The following is a 6,241-nucleotide window of genomic DNA, read 5'->3' on the forward strand; positions in this document are numbered from 1 at the left end:
ATATCACATCTAAATCTACCATCCTTCATCTTAAATCATTCCCCCCCTGTCCTATCCTATCAAGGACAGGGACGAGACACAAGTGCGCCCTGCTCCCTGCAAGCTCAGGATCAGCCACCCCACGTGGAGGGAGGAATAAAAGGCACTCTGCCCTGCATATTTCTGCAGCAGCAATTAGCCACTAATTGCTGCGCTTTACAATTGCTCTGCTAATTACTGAACTCCTGAACTTCTGCGCTTGCTGGCTCCCAGACCTTCTCCCCAGCACTGATAGCATCTCTGTAATCCCGGCGCTCCCAGGCAAACGGGAGCTGCCATGGGAATGGTGGAGCCACAGCTGGGAAGGAGCACGAGCCAGGCCCTTGCACCTTCCCTGTGGCCCTCCAGAGCTGCTTCCCACCTGTGGGATCCACGAGGAAATGGAGGGCAAAGGTGGATTCTGCCAATCCTGCAGGTCCCAGCTGCTCCTCTGGGCCAAGAGAGGCACCCAAGCACTGCCTGGCTCAGCTGCTCTGGTGGGCCCAGCAGGATATTCCCATGGCAAACACAAAGCTGGGCAAGACAGGGGGATGTGGACAGCCAACAACACCCACACTTGTCTTAAACACAGTGGTCGCCTTCCCTGTGAGAGCCTGGGCTGTCACTCAAGTCAAAAAGTGAATTAATGCATGGAGGTTTCTAATTAAACTGGAAAGTTGGACCGTGTAATGCTGGATTTAGCTGTGCTGTCTGGCAACACCTCATTAACCCAGGGCACTCTCTCGTTGGGCTTCTGCTGCTCCCAAACCGCCCCCGCAGGTACAGCCTGACACCCAGCTGGGGAAAAATGTCAACACCTGGTCTGAAAAATAATCCCCGGGGAAGCCGCAGTAATTGCCTCAGACAGATGGGCAGGCCAGCATCGCCCGGAGAAACCATGCTCACCTCGGGGTGTTCGTCCGTAGGGTGAGAGGCAAAAAAAGGGGAGAATTGTAAGACTTAATAAAATCATGACACGTGAATATCTCTCCCAGTAAGTGCTGGGAGCCTGAGTGTGCTGGGCGAGGGTTGCTGGGCAGGGCCGGGCTGCGGGACGGGAGGCACCGTGGAATAAAGAAAACAAATAAACTCAGCCCCGCAGGCTGTCAGGGGATGCCGTGTCCCCTCGGCGATGCCCGGGAGGCACCGTGGAATAAAGAAAACAAATAAACTCAGCCCCGCAGGCTGTCAGGGGATGCCGTGTCCCCTCCGGATGCCCGGGAGGCACCGTGGAATAAAGAAAACAAATAAACTCAGCCCCGCAGGCTGTCAGGGGATGCCGTGTCCCCTCCGGATGCCCGGGAGGTGGCGGTGCCGAAGCGCCGGGAGCTCGGGCGGCAGCGGGGACCGGGCATCCCCCGGCGCTGCCGCTGCCAGCGGGCGGACACGGCAGCGCCAACATCTGGCTCAACATCTGGCGCACAAATGGAGCGAGAGGCGCGGGACGCGGAGGGTCCCCCCTGTGCCGCTGCAGCGCGGGGACCCCCGAGGGGAGCACAGCGGGGTCAGGCTCCCGGCAAAACCGCTCATCCCACAGCGCGCCTTCTCCTTCCTCTTCCTCTCACCCCGCGGCTGCTTTGCCCATGAGACAGCGCTCGGCTCCGGCCCGAAGAGCCAAACCAACCCGAGCGACAGAGCCTGGAACAGTCTGTTATTAAAGTCTGGGAACCGATGGGAATCCAAGCAAAAGGAAAGCTCGGGTTTCTGCTGCTTTCCTGCGGTCGGCATTTTGGAAAGGCTGCCGGAGGACACACACGGCTCGGGACGGGAGCTGTGGGACACAGCGCTGGCCACCACGAGGTCCTGCAGCACTGTCCCCTCGGAAGCTCCGGCAGGGAGCCAGGGAGCCCTGCAGCCCCAGCCTGGCCCCTGGGGATCCCTGCAGTGTCCCAGCCCCAGCCTGGCCCCTGGGGATGCTCATCCCTGCAGTGTCCCCCCCTCCACACATCCCCCCCAGCACCCTCCACTGCAGCCCAGAGCCCCCTCCCCACTGCCCTGAGCATACACCAAACCATTTTGGGATGTCCTGACTGAGAGGGACAGCACATCTATTCCCCTTTGTGCCCTGACTCTGTTTTTAGAGCCCCCAAGCTGAGGAGGGAGCTGGGGTAAACCTCTGTCCAGAGTAGTGGAACAGTGTAGATCTGCTGCTTAAAAAGGAGTGATTTCCACGAGGAAGGTCCCGTTGGGAAGAATGGAGGGATTTGCCAGAGCAAAGCCTGCCAAACCTCTGCCTCACAGCATCACCACGGTTCTTGCAGGTTGGGCTCTCTCTCAGCACGTGCAGCAATTTGTTCTGGCTAGTGAGGGCAGCTTGTGGCAAGCGCTAATCCCAGCTCTGGGGTCGAGCCCCTCAGGAGACGGGAGAGGCCCCCACTGGCGGCCCTGGCTCCTCCCGAGACACTGAGCATCCAAAAGCAGCAGCTTTGTGTAATCCCCACACAAAGAGGTGGTCACTGCTAATGGGTTTACCTGCTTCATTCTCCCTGGCCCTTCCTGCCTCTCAGGGTTTTCCCTTCCCCACTGGCTCGGCACTACAGGAAACTCTGCTTCCCCCATTAAGCAGCTCGTCTGCAGCAGGACAGGCAAATGCATTTATCCTGCTGAATTCCCGAGCCGTGACACGGCGGCGTTTCCAGGACGTGAATCCTCTGTCACTCACATCCTTCCCTGCCCTGCTTCCGCAGCTGAGCCCGTGACACATTTATCAATTTATCACAGAGCACCTTCCACGCCCCTGGCTCCCAAAGCACTTCCCCTGGGACCATCTGCTGCCACCCCCAACTGCCCAGAGGAACCCCGATGGTCGTGGTGATCACCAAAACATCTCCCAGCCCGCTGCCAGGGCTCATCCCTGCCCAGCACAGCCCCACACCAGAGGCTCCTGGTGGTGGGTACACTTGGGACAAGCTCAAACACTCCCCACCACCCCAAATTTACTGTCGTCTGCAGATATTATCCCAACATGGGTCTCCTCTTCCTGCAGGAGAGAACGTGGGAAGGATATTCACACCCGCGCGTGCCGAAAGAGCCAACCACTGCAACGTGCCTCAATTAAAAATGGTTTCTAGGCTCAGCCTAGCAGATGTTGGCCTAATCTGGGGATCACAGCACTGCTGGGCAGGACACTGGGCAGGAAAATAATTTCCAGGCACAGCCATAAAAGTTACAACTTGATAACTCGGGCTGCGAGGTTTGTGCTCCTTAGAGAACAAGGCTTCAAGCTCAGGTCCAAACCCTGCTCTCCAAGGACAGCCCCAGCTTTCCGAAGCAAATCCAAGCACAACTCAAAGCCATCAGAATCCAATCGCTGCTCACTCAAGCAGATCCCCCTTGTCACTGAGCACGGAAATTCAATATATGGGAAGAAACTGCAACAAAAAACCGAAATTCTGTTTATTTTCTTAGCAGGAGTTTGGCCTAAACCCCTCACTTTTGGAAAGAGAGTCAGTAACTCTGTCACTTCTTTTTTTATCCTCCTTTAATTACTTTTCTAACCTAAATGAGAACCAAAAGGAAGGCTTGGGGCACTATCACAGCATTGCTGGCCAGATGTACCCTGGCCAAAAACGCGATTCCAAAATGAGACACTGCGTAATGAATTCTAACTAAAACACTGTTTCACCAGTTTTCCTCAGAATCTGGACAGGCTTTCCAATACAAAAAAAAAAAAAAAATCATTTTTTTTTCTAGCCAAACAACCTGTGTAAGAAAGTTTGGGAAGGGCATCCACGAGGATGTCAGTTGTCATTGGAGATGCTTTCCTTTGTGTCCAAAGGAAAAGGCACAGGGACACTGCGTTGGCTTTAGCTCCACCAACACCTTGAGGAAACCCTCCACCCACGCTGCTGTGCTGGGTAACTCAGCTCCTTCACCCGTCAGGCTTTAACTTTCTGTGGAGTTTACATTGTGTTAAGCCCATCTAGACAGCGAACCATTTCCTCCTGCTTAACAGCCCCGCCGCTCCTCGCTCCTCGCCGGCCCCCGGCACGCCGCTAAGCCCCGGCGATTAACACTGTCCCCACCACAGAGCTGAGAGGTCCCCACGGCTCCCAAACGGCCTCTGCTCCCCCGGCCTGCTCTGGGCTGGGGTTCTGGGATGGATCTGCCTCCCTCCTAACGCTTGGCACACATTAATTCTTTCTGCGCCCATGGGATGGGTCCCAGCGTGCAGAGAGCTGCTCCACGCACCGTCCTGCTCCCCCAGCCAGGAGCTGTTCCATTTTATTCCATTCTGTTCCATTCTGTTCCCCCAAACCCTTCAAAACCACCTCTTCTCCTTCCTCGCTGAAATGCAGTCTTAGACCTCATTTTTTTTTTAGGAAAATCCTTTTCCTGGTGCCCCTCACTGCTCTCTCAGGAGCTGCCCGCATTCCCAGGTCCTGCTGTCCTGCGCTGCCGCAGCTCCCACCCCGCTGCTGCCCACCCCATCTCCCAGCTCACCTGCCTCTGTAACCAAGCAGAAATCACACCCCACAGAAGAGTTAAACCAGCCTGGAGAGTTGCTTCTGCCCCACTTTGCTGCCTGAACGCCGTCCAAAAGGAATTACGCAGCACAAAAACCCCGGCCAGGAGCACTGAGGCTCCGCAGGGACAGACAGACAGCAGCAGCACCGGCCACCCCGTCCTCTCCAGGATTTTCCCCCCAAGGCCATTTCCATTCACAAACACCAATGGGTTTTCTTTCCCCGAGCTGCCAGCTCTGAACCCCCAGCCTGGGGCTCTCCCCTGGCAGGCGGCGCTGCCTGGCCCTGTCCCCACACTGTCCTTGTCCCCTCCGGCCACAGGGACCCCGAGGAGGCCAACACAAACTGCCAGTGGGACGCCAGGCGTAACACCGACAAATCTGCAAATAAGTGTTGAAAATAAGAAGAAAAGAAGGAATGAAAGGAGCCAGAGGAAGGAATCTGCTCGGGGAACAGCTCCATCTGGGCTTGGCACCAGGGCGCACTCACCACATCGCGGCTGAAGGGCCCATGGGCTCTGGCCAGGACGGAGCTGCTGGCCCCGGCCCCGCAGGCTTCGGCCAGTTCAAACGCTGAGCCTGCAGGAATTCTCTGCTGAAACGGGGGCCACACAGCCAGGCATTCCTGAAAAAACAAAAGAGGTGCGTGCTGCCCTCGCTCCCCCGCCCTGGCCAGGCCCCCAGCAGCAGGAGCAGCATCACCTCAGGTCTCTGTCCCACAGAGTCGTCGCTTCCTGCCTGGGCTTCATTTATCCCACGTGTTTATTTTCTATACAGGTAGTCCTGAAATATGGCAGTTTGGACTTTCGAGGCTTCCCTGCTCACTGGGGTAAACCCCGCATGTGGGATGACGAGGAGATGGAATCAGCCAGCGCTGATTCTGTGCTCTGGCTTCTGCCAGCTCCACAGAGCCTCTGGGGGCTTTGGGGGGTTTTGTTTCTTGGCCTTTTTTTGCCTTTTTTTTCTCCCTTTTTTTAACTGAACTCATTCTTTTAACACTTCCTAGCTTCAATATTTTCAAAAGTTAGAAATAAGAAAAAAAAAAAAAAAAAGCTCTGCTGAGATCTACTTTTCCAGGTTGTCATGAAAATAAGAGAATCTCCCAGGATGCCATGAGTGATTGCTGGGACGTGCCAATGGAACAGCGACCACAGGTCCTGTTCTGGGAGGATAACAGTGCTCCCCCACCTCACCAGGACCTTAAATCTGGGCATTTTGGGACAGAGCCTCTCTGTGATGATGACAACAGGATGCTCAGCCCCAGCTGGAGCAGTGCCATGACCATCCCCCAGCTCAAGGATCAAGAATGTGAATTAAAAGAAAGAAAGAAAAAAACCCCTCTTTGAAATCAGTTTTAAGTAAACAAAAAATTGATCTCACAAGCTTCAGTAACCACAAGCATAAATTTGGGGTTGGCTGGGCTCTGTTTTGCTTGGGCTCCTCTGCATCACATATGAAGCCTATTTTAGGATGATTTGCTTGAGCGGTTCAGCACATCACCAGGGCCAACGTGCACTGCACAGTCACCCAGGAGCCGCTGCTGTCCCCACGGCCACGGGGAGAGGGAGTGGCAGAGCTGGTCTGGAGGGCAAACAAAGCCCCTCACCCCTTGGGCGAGCCCTGGCACGAGTTCTCCCACTCAGCCTCTCCTGCTGCTGGCCACGTTCTCAGCTACACTGAGCCTGCTGCCTGTTTTTATCCCCAGCCTGGAAGGAGCTCCTGGATGCCTGTCCTTGCGCCAAGACAGGCAGCTGTGGC

This window comes from Chamaea fasciata, unplaced genomic scaffold, assembly GCF_029207755.1.
Source record: "Chamaea fasciata isolate MVZ Bird 193981 ecotype frontalis unplaced genomic scaffold, bChaFas1.0.hap1 SCAF_15, whole genome shotgun sequence".
NCBI lineage: Eukaryota > Metazoa > Chordata > Aves > Passeriformes > Sylviidae > Chamaea > Chamaea fasciata.